Source organism: Panulirus ornatus, chromosome 10 (assembly GCF_036320965.1).
Source record: "Panulirus ornatus isolate Po-2019 chromosome 10, ASM3632096v1, whole genome shotgun sequence".
Classification (NCBI taxonomy): Eukaryota; Metazoa; Arthropoda; class Malacostraca; order Decapoda; family Palinuridae; genus Panulirus; species Panulirus ornatus.
Window position 1 is genome coordinate 41,146,706 of NC_092233.1, and position 27,533 is coordinate 41,174,238.

The window sequence follows — 27,533 nt, forward strand, 5'->3', positions numbered from 1 at the left end:
ATGTGTTGGAAATGAGATGTTTGAGGACAATGTGTGGTGTGAGGTGGTTTGATCGAGCAAGTAATGTAAGGGTAAGAGAAATGTGTGGAAATAAAAAGAGTGTGGTTGAGGGAGAGCAGAAGAGGGTGTTTTGAAATGGTTTGGTCACATAGAGAGAATGAGTGAGGAAAGATTGACCAAGAGGATATATGCGTCGGAGGTGAAGGGAACGACGAGAAGTGGGAGACCATATTGGAGGTGGAAAGATGGAGTGAAAAAGAATTTGTGTGATCGTGGCCTGAACATGAAGGAGGGTGAAAGGCATGCAAGGAATAGAGTGAATTGGAACGATGTGGTATACCGGGGTCGACGTGCTGTCAATGGATTGAACCAGGGCATGTGAAGCGTCTGGGGTAAACCATGGAAAGTTCTGTGGGGCCTGGATTTGGAAAGGGAGCTGTGGTTTCGGTGCATTATTACATGACAGCTAGAGACTGAGTGTGAACGAATGGGGCCTTTGTTGTCTTTTCCTAGCGCTACCTCGCACACCTGAGGGGGGAGGGGGTTGTTATTCCATGTGTGGCGAGGTGGCGATGGGAATAAATAAAGGCAGACAGTATGAATTATATACATGTGTTTATATGTATATGTCTGTGTGTGTATCTATATGTGTACATTGAGATGTATAGGTATGTATATTTGCGTGTGTGGACATATATGTATATACATATGTATGTGGGTGGGTTGGGCCATTCTTTCGTCTGTTTCCTTGCGCTACCTCGCTAACGCGGGTGACAGCGACAAAGCTAAATAAATAGATAAATAAATAAATATTAATTTATTTATTTATTATACTTTGTCGCTGTCTCCCGCGTTTGCGAGGTAGCGCAAGGAAACAGACGAAAGAAATGGCCCAACCCCCCCCCCATACACATGTATATACATACGTCCACACACGCAAATATACATACCTACACAGCTTTCCATGGTTTACCCCAGACGCTTCACATGCCTTGATTCAATCCACTGACAGCACGTCAACCCCGGTATACCACATCGCTCCAATTCACTCTATTCCTTGCCCTCCTTTCACCCTCCTGCATGTTCAGGCCCCGATCACACAAAATCTTTTTCACTCCATCTTTCCACCTCCAATTTGGTCTCCCTCTTCTCCTCGTTCCCTCCACCTCCGACACATATATCCTCTTGGTCAATCTTTCCTCACTCATTCCTCTCCATGTGCCCAAACCACTTCAAAACACCCTCTTCTGCTCTCTCAACCACGCTCTTTTTATTTCCACACATCTCTCTTACCCTTACGTTACTCACTCGATCAAACCACCTCACACCACACATTGTCCTCAAACATCTCATTTCCAGCACATCCATCCTCCTGCGCACAACTCTATCCATAGCCCACGCCTCGCAACCATACAACATTGTTGGAACCACTATTCCTTCAAACATACCCATTTTTGCTTTCCGAGATAATGTTCTCGACTTCCACACATTCTTCAAGGCCCCCAGAATTTTCGCCCCCTCCCCCACCCTATGATCCACTTCCGCTTCCATGGTTCCATCCGCTGCCAGATCCACTCCCAGATATCTAAAACACTTCACTTCCTCCAGTTTTTCTCCATTCAAACTCACCTCCCAATTGACTTGACCCTCAACCCTACTGTACCTAATAACCTTGCTCTTATTCACATTTACTCTTAACTTTCTTCTTCCACACACTTTACCAAACTCAGTCACCAGCTTCTGCAGTTTCTCACATGAATCAGCCACCAGCGCTGTATCATCAGCGAACAACAACTGACTCACTTCCCAAGCTCTCTCATCCCCAACAGACTTCATACTTGCCCCTCTTTCCAAAACTCTTGCATTTACCTCCCTAACAACCCCATCCATAAACAAATTAAACAACCATGGAGACATCACACACCCCTGCCGCAAACCTACATTCACTGAGAACCAATCACTTTCCTCTCTTCCTACACGTACACATGCCTTACATCCTCGATAAAAACTTTTCACTGCTTCTAACAACTTTCCTCCCACACCATATATTCTTAATACCTTCCACAGAGCATCTCTATCAACTCTATCATATGCCTTCTCCAGATCCATAAATGCTACATACAAATCCATTTGCTTTTCTAAGTATTTCTCACATACATTCTTCAAAGCAAACACCTGATCCACACATCCTCTACCACTTCTGAAACCACACTGCTCTTCCCCAATCTGATGCTCTGTACATGCCTTCACCCTCTCAATCAATACCCTCCCATATAATTTACCAGGAATACTCAACAAACTTATACCTCTGTAATTTGAGCACTCACTCTTATCCCCTTTGCCTTTGTACAATGGCACTATGCACGCATTCCGCCAATCCTCAGGCACCTCACCATGAGTCATACATACATTAAATAACCTTACCAACCAGTCAACAATACAGTCACCCCCTTTTTTAATAAATTCCACTGCAATACCATCCAAACCTGCTGCCTTGCCGGCTTTCATCTTCCGCAAAGCTTTCACTACCTCTTCTCTGTTTACCAAATCATTTTCCCTAACCCTCTCACTTTGCACACCACCTCGACCAAAACACCCTATATCTGCCACTCTATCATCAAACACATTCAACAAACCTTCAAAATACTCACTCCATCTCCTTCTCACATCACCACTACTTGTTATCACCTCCCCATTTGCGCCCTTCACTGAAGTTCCCATTTGCTCCCTTGTCTTACGCACTTTATTTACCTCCTTCCAGAACTCTTTTTATTCTCCCTAAAATTTAATGATACTCTCTCACCCCAACTCTCATTTGCCCTTTTTTTCACCTCTTGCACCTTTCTCTTGACCTCCTGTCTCTTTCTTTTATACATCTCCCACTCAATTGCATTTTTTCCCTGCAAAAATCGTCCAAATGCCTCTCTCTTCTCTTTCACTAATACTCTTACTTCTTCATCCCACCACTCACTACCCTTTCTAATCAACCCACCTCCCACTCTTCTCATGCCACAAGCATCTTTTGCGCAATCCATCACTGATTCCCTAAATACATCCCATTCCTCCCCCACTCCCCTTACTTCCATTGTTCTCACCTTTTTCCATTCTGTACTCAGTCTCTCCTGGTACTTCCTCACACAGGTCTCCTTCTCAAGCTCACTTACTCTCACCACCCTCTTCACCCCAACATTCACTCTTCTTTTCTGAAAACCCATACAAATCTTCTCCTTAGCCTCCACAAGATAATGATCAGACATCCCTCCAGTTGCACCTCTCAGCACATTAACATCCAAAAGTCTCTCTTTCGCACGCCTGTCAATTAACACGTAATCCAATAACGCTCTCTGGCCATCTCTCCTACTTACATAAGTATACTTATGTATATCTCGCTTTTTAAACCAGGTATTCCCAATCATCAGTCCTTTTTCAGCACATAAATCTACAAGCTCTTCACCATTTCCATTTACAACACTGAACACCCCATGTATACCAGTTATTCCCTCAACTGCCACATTACTCACCTTTGCATTCAAATCACCCATCACTATAACCCGGTCTCGTGCATCAAAACCACTAACACACTCATTCAGCTGCTCCCAAAACACTTGCCTCTCTTGATCTTTCTTCTCATGCCCAGGTGCATATGCACCAATAATCACCCACCTCTCTCCATCAACTTTCAGTTTTACCCATATTAATCGAGAATTTACTTTCTTACACTCTATCACATACTCCCACAACTCCTGTTTCAGGAGTATTGCTACTCCTTCCCTTGCTCTTGTCCTCTCACTAACCCCTGACTTTACTCCCCAGACATTCCCAAACCACTCTTTCCCTTTACCCTTGAGCTTCGTTTCACTCAGAGCCAAGACATCCAGGTTCCTTTCCTCAAACATACTACCTATCTCTCCTTTTTTCACATCTTGGTTACATCCACACACATTTAGGCACCCCACTCTGAGCCTTCGAGGAGGATGAGCACTCCCCGCGTGACTCCTTCTTCTGTTTCCCATTTTAGAAAGTTAATACAAGGAGGGGAGGATTTCTGGCCCCCCGCTCCCGTCCCCTCTAGTCGCTTTCTACGACACGCGAGGAATATGTGGGAAGTATTCTTTCACCCCTATCCCCAGGGATAATATACATATATATATACATATACACATACACACACGTACACATACATACACACATATACACACACACACACACATACATATATATACATATGAAAAATGTAAGAAACAATTTAGAAAATAAATATATATATATATATATATATATATATATATATATATATATATATATATATATATATATATATATATATATATACATATATATGAAATATATAGAACGTTATCTAAGAGCGCAAAAATGGGTATGTTTGAAAGAACAGTGGTTCCAACAATGTTATATGGTTGAGAAGGATGGGCTACAGATAGGGTTGTGCGGAGGAAGGTGGATGTGTTGGAAAGGAAATATTTGAGGACAATATGTGGAGTGAGGTGAATTGATCGAGTAAGTAATGAAAGGGTGAGAGAAATGTGTCGATATACGAAGTGCGGTTGAAAGAGCAAAGAGAGTGTGTTGAAATCGTTTGGACACGTGGAGAGAATGAGTTGGGAAAGATTGACAAAGAGGATATATGTGTCAGAGGTGGAAGGAAGAAGGAGAAGTGGGAGACCAAATTCAAGGTGGATGGATGGAGTGAAAAAATTTTGAGCGATCGGGCCCTGAACACAAAGAAGGGTGAAAGGCGTGCAAGGAATAGAGTGAACTGGAACGATGTGGTATACCGAGGTCGAGGTGCTGTTAATGTATTGACCAGGGCATGTGAAACGTCTGGGGTAAACCATGGAAAGTCTTGTGGGGCCTGGATGTGGAAAGGGAGCTGTGGTTTCGGTGTCAACGAAAGTGGTCTTTTTTGCCTGTTATTCGGCGCCGCCTCGCTGGAGGGAGGGGAAGGGAGGGGGAATGCTATTACGTGTGTGGCGGGGTGGCGACAGAAATACATGAAGGCAGCAAGTACGGATATATACATGTGTATATATGAATATGTCTCATTATGTCTGTAAACGTTGAACTATATATATATATATATATATATATTTATGTGCATGCGCGTGTGTGGGCGTATATGGGCAAGTTCGGCCATTCTCCGTCTGTTTCCTTGAAAAACCTCGCTAACGTTCGACAGTCGCCCACCAGCTACCGACGTGTACTGAGCTGCTGTCGTCTTTCAGAGGTAGGCTGTAGCTAATCCCCCCTGCGTTGTCGCTACCCTTGCTTTGTTTTGAAGGTTTTATTTGTAAAGTTATTGTTCATCAGTATCTTTGATAAGGTTGTTTTATGTAAAATTGTTCATCAGTATCTTTGATAAGGTTGTTTTATGTAAAATTGTTCATCAGTATCTTTGATAAGGTTGTTTTATGTAAAATTGTTCATCAGTATCTTTGATAAGGTTGTTTTATGTAAAATTGATATCTCACTGATCGGTGTCCGCACGAGAACTCCGCCTGGCCTTTGTGCGACCGGCTCTGTCCTGAAAATTTTTTCTGCATAAAACAATTGCCTGATTTTTTTTTTTTTTTGGGGGGGGTAGCTAGTTTTTTTTTTCCCACTGTTTGGGGTGGTTTGCCACCCCAGACTTTGGGGTTAGGCCCCTATAGGATGGATCCAGGTAAGCCATCCACTTCCCCCTTAGGCGGTAGTGGTGACGGACCTTCTATCGAAACTAAAAATGCTGATTCCGTTTTGGCTCATGCGACCGGAGCAATGACCCTCGCCTCCCTGAATCCCTTCCTAATCAGGAAGGTCATTGATGGATGGTCTGGGCCTGTTGTAACGGCATGGAAACTGGCTAGTGGTGACTTGTTGGTTAAAGTAAAATTAACGAATCAGGTGGTAGAAATGCTAAAGTTGATCAAGTTCCATACTTATGATGTTGTGCTCTCTATATCCGTTTCCATAAACTCATACAGTGGAGTCATCTACTGCACTGATGTCATGGATATGTCAGAGGACGACATTGTGAAGGAACTGGCAAACGAGGACGTTATCGCTGCCAGGTTCATCACTAGATTTATCAATGGCGAACGATGTAAAACTCCCCTGATAAATCTAACATTCGGATAATCTCATCTACCGGATAACATCTCGATTGGTTACATGCGTTGTCAAGTTCGTCCATATATCCCGAATCCCCTACGTTGTTTTCAATGCCAGAAGTTTGGTCACTCTTTCAAGTCTTGCACCCATTGTGCAAGATGCGGGAAGTGTGCTGAGGAGGGTCATACTGCGGAGGAGTGTGCGAGCAACAGGATGTTGTGTGTCAACTGTGATGGCAACCACCCAAGCTGGGACCGGGCCTGTCCCCGGTTCCAGTTTGAGAAAGAAGTGTGCACAGTTAAGACGCAAAATAACATCTCATATGGCGAGGCTAGGAGGAGGGTTAAGGAGTTTCATGAGACTCCTAAACCTAATGAATCCTACGCGTCGGCTCTGAAATGTAAGCCGGTTATGCAAACAATCTCGACGCAGACTCCTTGTGACACGCCGACCGTCAATGCCAAGAACCCAGCTCCACCTAACCCTATACCAAATTCTCCAACCAAAGCCCACAAAAAATCCTATGCCAACACCACATCCTCTTCCCGCCATAAAGATAAGTGACCGATCATGTTCTCCTGGGGACTCGCCCAAGTCCCGACATAAACGGGCTGGTCGGTTAAATAACTCTTAAACTAACGCGTTCAACATCATCCAGTGGAATTGTAGAGGCCTTAGGCATAAGCAAGCACAACTACAACTGTTGCTTGCACTGTATAGGCCAGCCGTGATATGTTTACAGGAGACCCTTCTAAACGGCACAGTTTACTATCACTCGCATTGAAGAGACGAGAATCGTGGGGTAGCTATCTATGTACACCAAAATCTATCCCACACAGGAGTGACTTTAAATTCCACTCTAAACGCTGTCGCATGTAGAGTGCAATTTAATAACATGTACCTGGCCATCTGTTCAATACATTGTTCCGGTTCCAGTGCCCTTAATAATGATGAGTTAAATTTGCTTGTTAATCAATTGCCTCACCGTAAAGTAGTTTTAGGAGACTTCAATGCTCATCATTATCAGTGGGGAAGTATCCGGACAGACGCCAGGGGAGAACAAATGGTTAATCTTATGATAAACGCCAACCTCGCTCTTCTGAACGATGGTAGTGGGACTCGTGTAGATGACCGAACTGGCAATACCTCAACAATTGATTTATCCTTGTCATTGTCGGATATACATAACGACATCATCACCTGGGGTATTTATGACGACTCCCTGGGAAGTGACCATTTCCCGATCTGTTTTTCTTATTCATGCGACATTATTACCAACCCGTCTCGTCTCCGCCTAAATTTAACTATAAGAAAGCAGACTGGATGTCATTTACAAGGCAAGCCGTCCTTGATATATCCGGTGGTGACATTGATGCAAAAGTCCTCAAGGTTACTTCCACCATACTGAGGGCTGCTGACAACTTTATACCTAAGGTTTCTACAATATCCACGAAGCACAGAGTTCCTTGGTGGACACCAGATTGCCGAAATGCATAGCGTGAACGCAATAGGAGATACAGGAATCTCGACAACGAGCCTTCAGATAATAACTTTACTACATACAAACGTGCGAGGCTCAGGCAAGAAGAACTATCAAACAAGCCCAACGAGACTCCTGGCTCGGCTTTGTCACTACAGTGAACAAGGATACACCAATAAGTCAGGTCTGGTCCACAATCAATAAAATCAAAAGAAAATACAAGCCGCCACTTCCCCCGCAAATCCAGCACCAAGATCAAGTCATCGACGACGCGGTGGACATGGTCAACACACTCGCCAGCAGATTCTCAGAAACAAGCAGCTCGGCCAATAACGACCAGCGCTTCCTACACCACAAGCAAGCGCCAGGCCGAGATGCAGTTACCAGACTTTGCCACAGATGACACTTTTGATTATAACCAAATATTCATAATGATAGAATTGCTTTTTGCCCTGAAATCCTGTAAAGGTTCGAGCCCGGGACCCAGCGGGATCACTTATGGGATGATCCAGCACCTTACCTGACTAATTCGTTTCGATCTATTGCGCTCACGAGCTGCATTTGTAAGGTCATGGAGAGAATGGTTAAGAGAAGGCTACGTTTTTGTTAGAATCGAAGGGTTCATTAAATGATCAACAGTGTGCTTTCCGTCGAAACAGAGGGACATTGGATCATTTAATACACCTAGAACATTCTATCCTAGACTCATTTAGTAAAGTGTGTTTTTTGGTTACCGTATTTCTAGATTTAGAAAAAGCCTTCAATATGACATGGCGAAACGGAATTCTAAGCAAACTTTATGCTTTTGATTCAAAGGGCTATTTACCCATATTTATAAAAAACTTTTTGAACGATAGAACTTTTGTTGTGAAACTTACAGCACTCAATGTCACTTCGGACACATTTGTCCAAGAGAATGGAGTGCCTCAAGGCAGCGTTCTGAGCACAACATTATTTCATATTATGATTAATGATAATATGTCTCCAGGTTGCGTCCCGCGAGATCTTAAATACTCACTTTATGCTGATTATTGTGCGCTAAGGCACATCTTCGCCTGGCGCACAATTTTCGGCTGAGCGGGTCCAAGCTGCGCTTGAGTCCGTTCATAGTTGGGCGCTACTGTGGGGATTTAGGTTCTCACCCAACAAAAGTATCGTGGTTGCCTTCACCCGAAAAATTATATCCCGAATTTGCTTTTAACGTTAGACAACAGCCCGATCCCATTTCGAAATACAGTTAAATTCCTAGGCTTAGGTTTTGATAAAAGATTTAATTGGAAAAGTCATGTTGACTATCTAGTAACAAACTGCATTAAGAGATTAAATGTTCTTAAATGCCTTCCGGGTTCCTTCTGGGGAGTCGACAGAAGATCTTTATTAATGATTTATAAGTCTCTAATTAGATCTAAATTAGACTATGGCTCTCAGGTGTGTGCTTCGGAGAGCGAGTATACCCTGAGGAGGTTGGATGTGATACAGAATAAATGTTTGCAAATGTGTCTCGGAGCCGTAACCTGTACCAGAGTTCCACGATTGGAAGTTGAGGTCCATGTACCTCCTCTCCGGCTAAGACGTGAGATCCTGTCGTGGCAACGCGATATTCTGATGGTCAGGAGGAACAATACAACTGATCGTCGCCTCATTCTGGAATGTTCACAGCTCGTCAACACAGGCGTCAGGCCCCTAGCCGTCAGAATACACTTCCTCAGTGAGAACTGAGGTTAAGAATTCCTTACCCCCCTGCGAGGGTTCTAAAATTAACATAAAGACGAGCTGGCTACCAACCAAAAAAGCACATACATCGGAGAGCGAGGCACACCAGCGTTTTCGTCAGGTCATCATTGATCACTTATCGTATGTTCACTTCTACACTGATGGCTCCAAGAAGGATGAATGTGTGGGCGCAAGTGTATGGTCGATGGAGTGTGCACTCAGATATCGCTTGCCGAACCATACATCCGTACTTCGCGCTGAATTGTTTGCCATTGATCGAGCCATAGACTACATAATTAATTCAAATCACAGTAAAGCCATAATTTTTTCTGATTCTCTTTCTGCTCTTAAAGCAATAGGCTCTAAATATACAGAGTCCTGTGAATTACAGGGCAATATTACTAATAAAGTAAATTCATGTGATAAAGATATCATCTTGATGTGGGTGCGTGGCTGGCTGGTCATTGCAATATATACGGCAACAATGAGCAGGCAGACAGCTTGGCCAAGTCGACCTCAGAACTCGAGGAGCTCGTTCCGATCCCTCGGGAGCTGGGGTCTTGCCTTTCCTTGTGGAAGAGATCAATCCATCTTCTGTGGCAGAGTCAGTGGATCAACCTGACCATCAACAAGAAATACCAGCAAGAAGTGGCAGACTGGCCGACCTCATACCGTAAGAACAGAAGAGGTCGTGCTGGCCCGCCACAGAATGAACTGTACGTACACCACCCACCTGCAGCCATACACAACCAAAAGCTTTCCACTCGTATGCCAACAGTACAAACAGACATCAACAACAGAACATCTACTGTTAAAATGTAGGAGATATGAACAATATAGATGAAAATTTTTAAATTACCACATCAACCAAAACATTTCCTTTAACATTATTAATGTACTCGGGGATAGCCAGAGAACTATTAACAAACTGATGGTCTTCCTCAGATAAATAGAATTAATCAAGATGATGTAAGGTGGTTCATGGATTCTCCTCTGTGGCGGAGTCGGCTTGGTGTGCGGCTCCTCCTACTTGGGCTGGTCGCATGGTGGTGGGTGGATATGTCCATTTATCAGGCGGTCGGCCTCGGAGGGAGGTGGTCATCCTCCGGGTCGGCTGCGTCATGGTGTTGAGTCAGCGGACCTCCGACTAACTATCTATTCTGTGTGCATGTCATGGTGGAAGCCTGTCTCTAACCTGTCCTATCTTCTCGCATTCTTGGTTAAAATACAACCGTGGATACTGTACCGACGGGGTGGTATTTACCGCCATGTCGGACCAATACCCACAAATCTTTTATTTCCATTACATATTTTTATTATCATTATTTATCTTTATTATCATTATATCAAAATCACATATATACATATTTTCTAATGTGTATTCAGGAATGATGACCTCAGTCATACATTGAATAGGGTTGCAGGCCTAATGACCTTCCTCATAGGTCGATGGCCGCTAAACCTAACAAACAACGTTCGACACGGCGGTTAAGTATGATGTATATATATATATATATATATATATATATATATATATATATATATATATATATATATATATATATATATATATTTTCTTTTTTTTCTTTTAAACTGTTCTCCATTTCCCGCGTTAGCGATATAGCGTTAAGAACAGACGAGTGGGCATTTTTTGGAATATCCTCACCTGGCCCCACTCTGTTCCTTGTTTTGGAAAATTAGAAAAAAACGAGAGGGGAGGATTCCCAGCCACCCGCTCCCTCCCCTTTTAGTGGCCTTCTACGACATACAGGGAATACGTGGGAAGTATTCTTTCTCCCCTATCCCCAGGATATATATATATATATATATATATATATATATATATATATATATATATATATATGGTAAATTATATGGGAGGGTATTGATTGAGAGGGTGAAGGCATGTACAGAGTATCAGATTGGGGAAGAGCAGTGTGGTTTCAGAAGTGGTAGAGGATGTGTGGATCAGGTGTTTGCTTTGAAGAATGTTATGTGAGAAATACTTAGAAAAGCAAATGGATTTGTATGTAGCATTTATGCATCTGGAGAAGGCATATGATAGAGTTGATAGAGATGCTCTGTGGAAGGTATTAAGAATATATGGTGTGGGAGGAAAGTTGTTAGAAGCAGTGAAAAGTTTTTATCGAGGATGTAAGGCATGTGTACGTGTAGGAAGAGAGGAAAGTGATTGGTTCTCAGTGAATGTAGGTTTGCGGCAGGGGTGTGTGATGTCTCCATGGTTGTTTAATTTGTTTATGGATGGGGTTGTTAGGGAGGTAAATGCAAGAGTTTTGGAAAGAGGAGCAAGTATGAAGTCTGTTGGGGATGAGAGAGCTTGGGAAGTGAGTCAGTTGTTGTTCGCTGATGATACAGCGCTGGTGGCTGATTCATGTGAGAAACTGCAGAAGCTGGTGACTGAGTTTGGTAAAGTATGTGGAAGAAGAAAGTTAAGAGTAAATGTGAATAAGAGCAAGGTTATTAGGTACAGTAGGGTTGAGGGTCAAGTCAATTGGGAGGTGAGTTTGAATGGAGAAAAACTGGAGGAAGTGAAGTGTTTTAGATATCTGGGAGTGGATCTGTCAGCGGATGGAACCATGGAAGCGGAAGTGGATCATAGGGTGGGGGAGGGGGCGAAAATTCTGGGAGCCTTGAAGAATGTGTGGAAGTCGAGAACATTATCTCGGAAAGCAAAAATGGGTATGTTTGAAGGAATAGTGGTTCCAACAATGTTGTATGGTTGCGAGGCGTGGGCTATGGATAGAGTTGTGCGCAGGAGGATGGATGTGCTGGAAATGAGATGTTTGAGGACAATGTGTGGTGTGAGGTGGTTTGATCGAGTGAGTAACGTAAGGGTAAGAGAGATGTGTGGAAATAAAAAGAGCGTGGTTGAGAGAGCAGAAGAGGGTGTTTTGAAGTGGTTTGGGCACATGGAGAGAATGAGTGAGGAAAGATTGACCAAGAGGATATATGTGTCGGAGGTGGAGGGAACGAGGAGAAGAGGGAGACCAAATTGGAGGTGGAAAGATGGAGTGAAAAAGATTTTGTGTGATCGGGGCCTGAACATGCAGGAGGGTGAAAGGAGGGCAAGGAATAGAGTGAATTGGAGCGATGTGGTATACCGGGGTTGACGTGCTGTCAGGGGATTGAATCAAGGCATGTGAAGCGTCTGGGGTAAACCATGTAAAGCTGTGTAGGTATGTATATTTGCGTGTGTGGACGTATGTATATACATGTGTAGGGGGGGGGGGTTGGGCCATTTCTTTCGTCTGTTTCCTTGCGCTACCTCGCAAACGCGGGAGACAGCGACAAAGTATAATAAAATATAAATAAATATATATATATATATATATATATATATATATATATATATATATATATATATATATATATATATATTTATTTTATTTATCTATTTTGCTTTGTCGCTGTCTCCTGAGTTAGCGAGGTAGCGCAAGGAAATAAACGAAAGAATGGCCCAACCCGCCCACATACACATGTATATACATTTACGTTCACACACGTAAATATACATACCTATATATCTCAATGTACACATATATATACACACACAGACATATACATATATACACATGTACACAATTCATACTGTCTGCCTTTATTTCTTCCCATCGCCACCTCGCCACACATGGAATAACATCCCCCTCCCCCTCATGTGCGCGAGGTAGCGCTAGGAAAAGACAACAAAGGCCCCATTCGTTCACACTCAGTCTCTAGCTGTCATGTAATAATGCACCGAAACCACAGCTCCCTTTTCACATCCAGGCCCCACACAGCTTTCCATGGTTTACCCCAGACGCTTCACATACCCTGGTTCAATCCATTGACAGCACGTCGACCCCGGTATACCACATCGTTCCAATTCACTCTACTCCTTGCACGCCTTTCACCCTCCTGCATGTTCAGGTACAGATCACTCAAAATCTTTTTTCACTCCATCTTTCCACCTCCAATTTGGTCTCCCACTTCTCGTTCCCTCCACCTCCGACACATATATCCTCTTGGTCAATCTTTCCTCACTCATTCTCTCCATGTGACCAAACCATTTCAAAACACCCTCTTCTGCTCTCTCAACCACACTCTTTTTATTTCCACACATCTCTTTTACCCTTACATTACTTACTCGATCAAACCACCTCACACCACATATCCTCAAACATCTCATTTCCAGCACATCCACCCTCCTGCGCACAACTCTATCCATAGCCCACGCCTCGCAACCATACAACATTGCTGGAACCACTATTCCTTCAAACACACTCACCCCCGCTTTCCGAGACAACGCTCTCGACCTCCAAACACTCTCCAAGGCTCCCAGAACTTTCGCCCCCTCCCCCACCCTTTGACCCACTTCCGCTTCCACGGTTCCATCCGCTGACAGATCCACTCCCAGATATCCAAAACACCCTACTTCCTCCAGCCCCTCTCCATTCAAACTCACCTCCCAATTAACTTGACCCTCAACCCCACCGTACCCAACAACCTTACTCTTATTTACATTTACTGCTAACTTTCTTCTTTCACACACTTTACCAGACTCAGTCACCAGCTTCTGCAGTTTTTTACATAAATCAGCCACCAGCGCTGTATCATCAGCGAACAACAACTGACTCACCTCCCAAGCTCTCTCATCCACAACAGACTGCACACTCGCCCCTCCCTCCAAAACTCTTTCATTCACCTCCCCAACAACCCCATCCACAAACAAATCAAACAACCATGGAGACATCACACACCTCCGCCGCAAACCCACATCCACCGAGAACCAATCACTCTCCTCTCTTCTTACACGTACACACGCCCCACATCCCCGATACAAACGCTTCACCGCCCCCAACAACTCGCCTCCCACACCACACACCTCTAAAACCCTCCACAGAGCATCTCCATTAACACTATCACATGCCCCCCCCCCCCGACCCACAAATGCTACATACAAACCCACCCGTTCTCCTAAGTATTTCTCACATACATTCTTCAAAGCAAACACCTGATCCACACATCCTCTGCCACTTCTGAAACCACACTGCTCTTCCCCAATATGATGCTCCGTACATGCCCTCACCCTCTCAAATAACACCCGCCACATAACTCACCAGGAACACTCAACAAACCCACACCTCCGTAATCTGAGCACCCACCCCCATCCCCCCTGCCCCCGTACAATGGCACTATGCACGCATTCCGCCAATCCTCAGGCACCTCACCATGAATCATACATACACTAAATAACCTCACCAACCAGTCAACAACACAGTCACCCCCTTTTTTAATAGATTCTACTGCAATACCATCCAAACCTGCTGCCTTGCCGGCTTTCATCCTCCGCAAAGCCCCCACTACCTCTTCTCTATTCACCAAATCATCTTCCATAACCCTCTCACCCTGCACACCACCCCGACCAAAACACCCCACATCTGCCACCCCATCACCAAACACATTCAACAAACCTTCAAAATACTCACTCCATCTCCCTCTCACATCACCACCTCCTGCTATCGCCTCCCCACTCGCCCCCTTCACTGAAGTTCCCATTTGCTCCCTTGTCTTACGCACTTTATTTACCTCCTTCCAAAACATCTTTTTATTCTCCCTGAAATTTAATGATACTCTCTCACTCCACCTCTCCTTTGCCCTCTTTTTCACCTCTTGCACCATTCTCTTGACCTTCTGCCTCTTTCTTTTATACCTCTCCCACTCATTTGCATTTTTTCCCTGCAAAAATCGTCCAAATGCCTATCTCTTCTCTTTCACTAATAATCTTACTTCTTCATCCCACCACTCACTACCTTTTCTAATCTGCCCACCTCCCACTCTTCTCATGCCACAAGCATCTCTTGCGCAAGCCATCCCATTCCTCCCCCACTCCCCTTACCTCCTTTGTTCTCAACTTTTTCCATTCTGTACTCAGTCTCTCCTGGTACTTCCTCACACAAGTCTCCTTCCCAAGCTCACTCACTCTCACCACTCTCTTCAGCCCAACATTCTCTCTTCTTTTCTGAAAAACCCAACAAATCTTCACCTTCGCCTCCACAAGATAATGATCAGACATCCCTCCAGTTGCACCTTTCAGCACATTAACATCCAAAAGTCTCTCTTTCGTGCGTCTATCAATTAACACGTAATCCAATAACACTCTCTGGCCATCTCTCCTACTTACATACGTATACTTATGTATATCTCGCTTTTTAAACCAGGTATTCCCATTCACCAGTCCTTTTTCAGCACATAAATCTACAAGCTCTTCACCATTTCCATTTACAACACTGAACACTCCATGTGTACTAATTATTCCCTCAACTGCCACATTACTCACCTTTACATTCAAATCACCCATCACTATAACCCGGTCTCGTGCATCAAAACCACTAACACACTCATTCAGGTGCTCCCAAAACACTTGCCTCTCATGATCTTTCTTCTCATGCCCAGGTGCATATGCACCAATAATCACCCACCTCTCTCCATCAACTTTCAATTTCACCAATATCAATCTAGAATTTACTTTCTTACACTCTATCACATACTCCCACAACTCCTGATTCAGGAGTAGTGCTACTCCTTCCCTTGCTCTTGTCCTCTCACTAACCAGTGACTTTACTCCCAAGACATTCCGAAACCACACTTCCCCTTTACCCTTGAGCTTCGTTTCACTCAGAGCCAAAACATTCAGGTTCCTTTCCTCAAACATACTACCTATCTATCCTTTTTTCTCATCTTGGTTACATCCACACACATTTAGACACCCCAATCTGAGCCTTCGAGGAGGATGAGCACTCCTCGCGTGACTCCTTCTTCTGTATCCCCTTTCAGAAAGTTAAAATACAAGGAGGGGAGGGTTTCTGGAACCCCGCTCCCGTCCCCTTTAATCGCCTCCTACGACACGTGAGGAATGCGTTGGAAGTATTCTTTTTCTCCTATCCCCAGGGAATATATATATATATATATATATATATATATATATATATATATATATATATATATATATATATATATATATATATATATATATATATATATATATGATTTTTTTTTTTTTTTTTTTTTCTTATTTTGCTTTGACGCTGTTTCCCGCGCAGCGAGGCAGCGCAAGGAAACAGACGAAAGAATGGCCCAACCCGCCCACATACACATGTATATACATACACGTCCACACGCAAATATACATACCTATACATCTCAATGTATACATATATATACACACACAGACCTATACATATATATACACTTGTACATAATTCATACTGTCTGCCTTTATTTGTGCCCATCGCCACCTCGCCACACATGAAAAAACAACCCCCTCCCCCCTCATGTGTGCGAGGTAGCGCTAGGAGAGACACCAAAGGTCCCATTCGTTCACACTCAGTCTCTAGCTGTCATGTAATAATGCACCGAAACCACAGCTCCCTTTCCATATCCAGGCCCCACACAACTTTCCATGGTTTACCCCAGACGCTTCACATGCCCTGGTTCAATCCACTGACAGCAGGTCAACCCCAGTATACCACATCGTTCCAATTCACTCTATTCCTTACAAGCCTTTCACCCTCCTGCATGTTCAGGCCCCGATCACTCAAAATCTCCTTCACTCCATCTTTCCACCTCCAGTTTGTTCTCCCACTTCTCGTTATTCCCTCCACCTCTGACACATATATCCTTTTGGTCAATCTTTCCCCACTCATTCTCTCTATGTGACCAAACCATTTAAAAACACCCTCTTCTGCTCTCTCAACAACACTCTTTTTTTTCCACACATCTCTCACCCCTTACATTACTTACTCGATCAAACCACCTCACACCACATATTGTCCTCAAACATCTCATTTCCAGCACATCCACGCACTGGTGGCTGATTCATGTGAGAAACTGCAGAAGCTGGTGACTGAGTTTGGTAAAGTGTGTGAAAGAAGAAAGTTAAGAGTAAATGTGAATAAGAGCAAGGTTATTAGGTACAGTAGGGTTGAGGGTCAATTCAATAGGGAGGTGAGTTTGAATGGAGAAAAACTGGAGGAAGTGAAGTGTTTTAGATACCTGGGAGTGGATCTGGCAGCGGATGGAACCATGGAAGCGGAAGTGGATCATAGGGTGGGGGAGGGGGCGAAAATTCTGGGAGCCTTGAAGAATGTGTGGAAGTCGAGAACATTATCTCGGAAAGCAAAAATGGGTATGTTTGAAGGAATAGTGGTTCCAACAATGTTGTATGGTTGCGAGGCGTGGACTATGGATAGAGTTGTGCGCAGGAGGATGGATGTGCTGGAAATGAGATGTTTGAGGACAATGTGTGGTGTGAGGTGGTTTGCTCGAGTAAGTAACGTAAGGGTAAGAGAGATGTGTGGAAATAAAAAGAGCGTGGTTGAGAGAGCAGAAGAGGGTGTTTTGAAATGGTTTGGTCACATGGAGAGAATGAGTGAGGAAAGATTGACCAAGAGGATATATGTGTCGGAGGTGGAGGGAACGAGGAGAAGAGGGAGACCAAATTGGAGGTGGAAAGATGGAGTGAAAAAGATTTTGTGTGATCGGGGCCTGAACATGCAGGAGGGTGAAAGGAGGGCAAAGAATAGAGTGAATTGGAGCGATGTGGTATACCGGGGTTGACGTGCTGTCAGTGCATTGAATCAAGGCATGTGTATGGGGTGGGTTGGGCCATTTCTTTCGTCTGTTTCCTTGCGCTACCTCGCAAACGCGGGAGACAGCGGCAAAAAAAAAAAAAAAATATAGATATATATATATATATATATATATATATATATATATATATATATATATATATATATATATATATATATATATATATATTTTTTTTTTTTTTTTTTCGTACTATTCGCCATTTCCCGCGTTTGCGAGGTAGCGCTAAGAACAGAGGACTGGGCCTTAGAGGGAAAATCCTCACCTGGCCCCCTTCTCTGTTCCTTCTTTAGGAAAATTAAAAAAAAAACGAGAGGGGAGGATTTCCAGCCACCCGCTGAATGTGTCTGATGACAGAGTGGCAGATATAGGGTGTTTGGGTCGAGGTGGTGTGCAAAGTGAGAGGGTTAGGGAAAATGATTTGGTAAACAGAGAAGAGGTAGTAAAAGCTTTGCAGAAGATGAAAGCCGGCAAGGCAGCAGGTTTGGATGGTATTGCAGTGGAATTTATTAAAAAAGGGGGTGACTGTATTGTTGACTGGTTGGTAAGGTTATTTAATGTATGTATGACTCATGGTGAGGTGCCTGAGGATTGGCGGAATGCTTGCATAGTGCCATTGTACAAAGGCAAAGGGGATAAGAGTGAGTGCTCAAATTACAGAGGTATAAGTTTGTTGAGTATTCCTGGTAAATTATATGGGAGGGTATTGATTGAGAGGGTGAAGGCATGTACAGAGCATCAGATTGGGGAAGAGCAGTGTGGTTTCAGAAGTGGTAGAGGATGTGTGGATCAGGTGTTTGCTTTGAAGAATGTATGTGAGAAATACTTAGAAAAGCAAATGGATTTGTATGTAGCATTTATGGATCTGGAGAAGGCATATGATAGAGTTGATAGAGATGCTCTGTGGAAGGTATTAAGAATATATGGTGTGGGAGGCAAGTTGTTAGAAGCAGTGAAAAGTTTTTATCGAGGATGTAAGGCATGTGTACGTGTAGGAAGAGAGGAAAGTGATTGGTTCTCAGTGAATGTAGGTTTGCGGCAGGGGTGTGTGATGTCTCCATGGTTGTTTAATTTGTTTATGGATGGGGTTGTTAGGGAGGTAAATGCAAGAGTTTTGGAAAGAGGGGCAAGTATGAAGTCTGTTGGGGATGAGAGAGCTTGGGAAGTGAGTCAGTTGTTGTTCGCTGATGATACAGCGCTGGTGGCGGATTCATGTGAGAAACTGCAGAAGCTGGTGACGGAGTTTGGTAAAGTGTGTGGAAGAAGAAAGTTAAGAGTAAATGTCAATAAGAGCAAGGTTATTAGGTACAGTAGGGTTGAGGGTCAAGTCAATTGGGAGGTGAGTTTGAATGGTGAGAGGCTGGAGGAAGTGAAGTGTTTTAGATATCTGGGAGTGGATCTGTCAGCGGATGGAACCATGGAAGCGGAAGTGGATCATAGGGTGGGGGAGGGGGCGAAAATTTTGGGAGCCTTGAAAAATGTGTGGAAGTCGAGAACATTATCCCGGAAAGCAAAAATGGGTATGTTTGAAGGAATAGTAGTTCCAACAATGTTGTATGGTTGCGAGGCGTGGGCTATGGATAGAGTTGTGCGCAGGAGGATGGATGTGCTGGAAATGAGATGTTTGAGGACAATGTGTGGTGTGAGGTGGTTTGATCGATTAAGTAACGTAAGGGTAAGAGAGATGTGTGGAAATAAAAAGAGCGTGGTTGAGAGAGCAGAAGAGGGTGTTTTGAAATGGTTTGGGCACATGGAGAGAATGAGTGAGGAAAGATTGACCAAGAGGATATATGTGTCGGAGGTGGAGGGAACGAGGAGAAGAGGGAGACCAAATTGGAGGTGGAAAGATGGAGTGAAAAGGATTTTGTGTGATCGGGGCCTGAACATGCAGGAGGGTGAAAGGAGGGCAAGGAATAGAGTGAATTGGAGCGATGTGGTATACAGGGGTTGACGTGCTGTCAGTGGATTGAATCAAGGCATGTGAAGCGTCTGGGGTAAACCATGGAAAGCTGTGTAGGTATGTATATTTGCGTGTGTGGACGTGTGTATGTACATGTGTATGGGGGGGGTTGGGCCATTTCTTTCGTCTGTTTCCTTGCGCTACCTCGCAAACGCGGGAGACAGCGACAAAGTATAAAAAAAAAAAAAAATATATATATATATATATATATATATATATATATATATATATATATATATATATATATATATATATATATATATATATATATATATATATATATATATATATATCCCTGGGGATAGGGGAGAAAGAATACTTCCCACGTATTCCCTGCGTGTCGTAGAAGGCGACTAAAAGGGAAGGGAGCGGGGGGCTGGAAATTCTCCCCCTCTCGTTTTTTTTTTTTTAATTTTCCAAAAGAAGGAACAGAGAAAGGGGCCAGGTGAGGATATTCCCTCAAAGGCCCAGTCCTCTGTTCTTAACGCTACCTCGCTATCGCGGGAAATGGCGAATAGTGTGAAAAAAAAAAGATATATATATATATATATATATATATATATATATATATATATATGTGATTGTTTACCAAAACTGCTAACACACTCACTCAGTTGCTCCCAAAACACTTGCCTATCATGATGTTTCTTCTCATGCCCAGGTGCATATGCACCAATAATCACCCATCTCTATCCATCCACTTTCAGTTTTACCCATATCAATCCAGAGTTCACTTTCTTAAACTCTATTACATACTCCCACAACTCTTGTAGCTGTCTCCCGCATTAGCGAGGATGTAACCAGAGAACATGCTGTAAGTAACCAGAGAAACTGATGTAGGTAACCAGACAACATGATGTAAGTAACCAAAGAACAAGATGTAAGTAATTTGAGAACATAATGTTGGTAACCAAAGAAGGTGTAAGTAACCAGTGAACATTATGAAAGTAACCAAAGAACATGATATAAGTAACCAAAGAACAAGATATAAGTAACCAGTTAATAATTTGTAAATAACCAGAGAACATGTGATATAAATAACCGGACAACAAAATATAAGTAACCATAGAACCAGATGTAATAACCGAAGAACATGATGTAAATAACCAGAGAACATGATGTAAGTATCCAAAGAATAAGATGTAAGTAATCAAAGAACAAGATGAAAGTAAACAGAAAACATGATATAAATAAATTGAGAGCAAGATATAAGTATCCTAAGAACTTGGTATAAGTAACCACAAAAGAAGTCGTAAGTAAACATACAACCTGATGTAAGCAACCAAGGAACAAGGTGTAAGTTTCCAGAGAATATGATGTAACAAAAGAACAAGATGTAAGTGACAAAGAACCTGATGTAAGTAACCAAAGAACAATATTTAAGTAACCAAAGACAAGGATATAAGTAACCAAAGAGCATGATGTAAGTAATCGGAAAACAAGATGTAAGAAAACAACATGATGTAAGTAACAATCGAACAATATGTAAGTAACAACAGAACAAGATGTTAGTAATCAGAGAACATGATGTAAGTAGCCAGAGAAGATGATGTAAGTAAACAAATAACATGGTGTAAATAACTAGACACCAATATGTAAGTAACCAAAAAACAAGATGCAAGTAACCAGAGAAGATGGTATAAGTAAGCAGAAAGCAAGATGCAAGTAACCAGACAAGATGTAAGTAGCCAAACAACATGATGAAATTAAAGAGAGAACAAGATATAGGTAACCATAGAACGAAAAGTAAGCAACCAGAGTACATGATGTAAGTAACCAAAGATGATGGTGTAAGTGACAAGAGAACATGATGTAATTTTCCAAAGAACAAGATGTAAGTAACCAAAGAACATTATGTAAGTAACCAAAGAACAAGATGTAAGGAAGCAAACAACAAGATATAAGTAACCAGACAACATGATGTAATCTACCAGAGAACAAGAAGTAAGTAATCAGAGAAAAAGATATAAGTAACTAAAGTACATGATGTAAGTAACCAACGAATAAACTGAAAGTAACCAAAAATAAGATATAAGTAACCAGAGGACATGATATAAGTAACAAGACAACATAATGTAAGTAACCAGAGAAGCTGATGTAGTAACCAAAGAACATGATGTAAGTAGCCAAAGAAAATGATGTAAGTAAACTGGGAAGAAGATATGAGTAACAAGAGAGCAAGATGTAAGTAACCAAAGAACATGATGTAAGTAATCAGAGAACAAGATGCAAGAAACCAGAGAGCAAGGTGTAAGTAACGAGACAACCTTATGTTAGTAACAAGAGAATCAGATGTAAGTAACCAAAGAAAATGATGAAAGTAACAGAAGAAAAAGATGTAAGTAACATGATATAAGTAACCAAAGAACAAGATTTAAGTAACCAGGGAATAATTTGTAAATAACTAGAGAACATGTGATATAAATAACCAGACAACAAAATATAAGTAACCATAGAACCTAATGTAATAACCGAAGAACATGATGTAAGTAACCAGAGAACAGGATATGGGCAACCAAAGAACATTATATAAGTAACCAAAAAGCAAGATGCAAGTAACAACAGAACAAGAAGTAATCAGCGAACATGGTGTAAGTAACCAGACAAGATGATGTAAATAACCAGACAACATGGTGCAAGTAAAAAGACTAGATGTAACCAAAGAAATAGGTGTAAGTAACCAGAAAAATCATAGAATTAACCAGAGAACAAGATGTAGGTAACCAGACAGGAGTTGCAAGTAACCAGACAACATGATGTAAGTAACCAGAGAACGAGAGGTAAGTAACCAGAGGATATGATGTAAATAACCTAAAAACATGATGTAAGTAACCAGAGAACAAGATGTAAGTAACGAGAGAACATGATATAAGTAACGAGACAAAAAGATGCAAGTAACAACAGAACCATAAGTAAGTAATCAGAGAACAAGGTGATGTAAATAACCAGCCAACATGGTTTAAGTAAAAAGACAAGATATAATCAGAGAAATAGATGTAAGTAACCAGAGAAATTATGTAACTAACAAGAGAACAAGATATAAATAACCAGACAAGACGTTGTAAGTAACCAGACAACATGATGTAAATAATCAAAGAGGATGTAAGAAACCAGAGAACGAGAGGTAAGTAACCAGAGGACATGATGTAGTTAACCTTAGAACATGATGTAAGTAACCAGAGAACAAGATGTAACGAGAGAACATGATATAACTAACGAGAGAACAAGATGCTAGTAACCAGAAAAAAAAAAGATTCAAGCAACTAGAGAACAAGATGTGAGCAACCAGACAAGATGATGAGAGTAACCGGAGAACAAGATGTAAGTAACCAGACAAGATGATGGAAGTGACCAGAGAACATGATATACGCAACCAGAGAACATTATATAATTAACCAAAGAACAAGATGTAAGTAACCAGAGAACAAGGTGTAAGTAACGAAAGAACATGATGTAAGTGACCAGAGATCAAAATGCAAGAAAGAAGAGAACAAGACGCAAGTAACCAAACAACAAGATGTAAGTAACCAAAGAACAAGATGCAAGTAACAACAGAACAAGAAGTAAGTAGACAGAGAACTTGGTGTAAGTAACCAGACAAGATGTTGTAAATAACCAGACAACATTGAGTAAGTAAAAACATAAGATTTAACCAAAGAAATACATGTAAGTATGCAGAAAAATTATATAATCAACCAGAGAACAAGAAGTAACCAGGCAAGACGTTGTAAGTAACCAGACAACGTGATGTAAGTAACCAGAGAACAAGATGTAAGTAACAAGAAAAAGAGAGGTAAGTAAAGAGGGTATGATGTAAGTAACCTAAGAACATAATGTAAGTAACAAGAGAACAAGATGTAAGTAACCAGAAAATATAATATAAGTAACCAGACAACAAGATGCAAGTAACCATAAAAAAAGATTCAAGCAACCAGAGAACAATATGTAAGCAACCACACAAGATGATGAAAGTAACCAGAGAACAAGATGTAACTAACCAGACAAGATGATGTAAGTAACCAGAGAACATGATATATGTAACCAGAGAACATGATGTAAGTAACCAAAGAACAAGATGTAAGTAACCAGAGAACAAGGTGTAAGTAACCAAAGAACATGATGTAAGTAATCAGAGAAAAAGATGTAAAAACAAGAGAACATGATGTAAGTAACCAGAGAACAAGATGTAAGTAAGAAGGGAACATATTGTAACCAGAGAACATGATGTAAGTAACCAAAGAACAAGATGTAAGTAACCAGAGAGCAAGATAAGATTAACCAGAGAACAAGATGTCAGTAACCAAAGAACATGATGTAAGTAACCAAAGAACATGATGGAAGTAACCAAAGAACACGATGTAAGTAAGTAACAAACAAGGTGCAAGTAACCAGAGAACAAGATGAATTAACCAGAGAATATGATATAAGTAATGAGACAACATAATGTAAGTAACCAGAGAAGCTGATGTAATAAGCAAAGACTATGATGTAAGTAATCATAGAACATGATGTAAGTATCCAAAAAGAAGATATAAGTAACAAAAAAACCATGACGTAAATAACAAAAAACAAGAGGTAAGTAACCAGAGAACAAGATTTAAGTAACCATAGAAAATGAAGTAAGTAACAATAGAACATGATACAAGTAACCAGAAAAAATGAGATAAGTAACCAGAGAACGTGATATAGATAAACAAAAACAAGATGTAAGTAACCACACAACATTGTGTAAATAACAAGAGAACAAGAAGTAAGTAGCCAGAGAACAGGATGTAAGTAACCAAAGAACATTAGGTATGTATTCAAAGAATAAGATATAAATAACCAGAGAACAAGATATAAGTAATAAGAGAACACTATGCAATTAACCTGAGAGCATAATGTAAGTAACCCGAGAACCTGATGTAATATCCAATGACCATGATGTAAGTAACCAGAGAACAAGATAAGAGTATCTAGAGTGAAAGATATAAGCAACCAAAGAACGTGATGTAAGAAACCAGGGAACAAGATGTAAGTAAACAGAGAGCAAGTTTTAAGTAGCCAGGGAACATATTGTAAGTAAGCAGACAACAAGGTGTAAGTAACCAAAAACGATATAAGTAACCAGAGAAGATGAGGTAAGTAACCAGAGAAATGATGTAAGTAACCAGAAAACAAGATGTAATATACCAGAGAATATGATGTGAGTAACCAGAGAACAAGATGTAAGAAAGCAGAGAACAAGGTATAATTAACGAAAGAACATGATGCAAGTAACCAGAAAAGAAGATGTAAGTAACGAAAGAACATGATATAGGTAACCAAAGAACAAGATGTAAGTAACAACAGAACAATATGTAAGAAATCAGAGAAAATGATGTAAGTAATCAAACAAGATGATGTAAGTAACCAGAAAACATGGTGTAAGTAACTAGACAAAATATAACCAAAGAATAATATGTAAGTAACCAGAAAACATGATGTAAGTAACCAGAGAACAAGATGTAAGTAACCAGACAAGATGTTTTAAGTAACCAGACAACATAATGTAAGAAACTAGACAACAAGATGTAGGTAACTAGAAAACGAGAGGTAAGTAATCAGAGGACATGATGTTAGTAACCTAAGAACATAATGGAAGTAGCCAGAGAATAAGGTGCAACAACCAGAGAATATGATGTAACCAGAGAACAGGATGCAAGTAACCAGAAAAAAAGATTCAAGTAACCAAAAAACAAGATGTAATTAACTAGACAACATGATAAAAGTAACCATAGAGGATGACGTAAGTAACCAGAAAACATAATGTAAATAACCAGAAAATCTGATGCAATAACCAAAGAACATGATGTATGTAACCAATGAACAAGATGTAAATAACCAAAGAACAAAATATAAGAAACCAGAGAAAATTATGTAAATAACCAGAGAACATAATGTAAGTAACCAAACTACAAGATGTAATTGACCAAAGAAAATTGATGTAAGTAACCAGAGAACAAGAAGTAAGTAACCAAAGAAAATTATGTATGTAACCAGAGATTAGGATATTAGTAACCAAAGAAAAAGATGTAAGCAAACAGAGAACAAGATGTAAGTAACCAAAGATCATGAGGTAAGTAACAAGAAACAAGATGTAAGTAACAACAGAACAATATGTAAGTATTCAAAGAACATGATGTAAGTAACCAGAAAGATGATGTAAGTAACCAGAAAGCATGGTGTAAATAACTAGACCAGATATAACCAAAGAATTGAATGTAAGTAACCAGAAAACATGATGTAAGTAACCAGAGAACAACATGTAAGTAACCAGACAAGATGTTGTAAGTAACCAGACAACATGATGTAAATAACTAGACAACAAGATGTAACTAACCAGACAACATGATAAAAGTAACCATAGAGGAAGATGTAAGTAACCAGACAACATAATGTAAGTAACTAGAAAATCTGATATAGTAACCATAGAACATGATTATGTAACCAGTGAACAAGATATGAGTAACCAAAGAACAAGATATAAGAAACCAAAGAACATTATGTAAATAACCAGAGAACATGATGTAAGTAACCAGACAACAAGATGTAATTAACCAGAGAAAATGATGTAAGTAACCAAAGAAAAAGATGTAAGTAAGCAGACAACAAGATATAAGTAACGAAAGAACGTGAGGCAATTAACCAGAGAACAAGATGTAAGTAACCAATAAACTTAATGTAAGTGACCAGAGAACTGGAAACAAGTAACTAAAGAACAAGATGTAAGTAACCAGAGAATATCATGCAAGTATCCAAATAAGAGGATGTAAGTAACCAAAGAACAAGACGTAAGTAACAACAGAACAAGATGAAAATAATTAGTGAACACGATGTAAGTAATCAGACAAGATGGTATACGTAACCAGAAAACATGGTGTAAGTAACTAGACAACCGGAAATAATGAAAGAACAAGATGTAAGTAACCATAAAACATGATGCAAGTAACCAGAGAACAAGATGTAAGTAAGCAGACAAGTTGTTGTAAGTAACCAGACATTATGATGTAAGTAACCAGAGAACAAGATGTAAGGTTCCAGACAACGAGAGGGAATTAAGCAAAGACAAAATGTAAGTAATCTCAGAACATAATGGAAGTAACCAGAGAACAAAATGTAAGAGACAAGAGAAAATGTGTAAGTAACCAGAGAGCAAGATGCAGATAACCAGAAAAAAATTCAAGTAACCGGAAAACAAGATGTAAGTAACACGACAACATGATAAAAGTAACCAGAGAGCAAGTTGTAAGTATCCAGACAACATAATGTCAGTAAACAGATGATCTGACATAATAATAAAAAAAAACATGATGTTTGTAACCAGTGAGCAACATATAAGTAACCAAAGGACAAGATATAAGAAACCAGAGAACATTATGTAAATAAGCAGAGAACATGATGTAAGTAACCAGACAATAAGATGTAATTGACCAGAAAAAATGATGTAACCAGAGAACAAGGTGCAAGTAAGCAGAGAACAAGATGTAAGTAACGAAAAAACGTGAGGCAAGTAACCAGAGAACAAGATGTAAGTAGCCAATAAACCTGATGAAAGTAACTAGTGAACAGGATACAAGTAACTAAAGTTCAAGATGTAAGTAACCA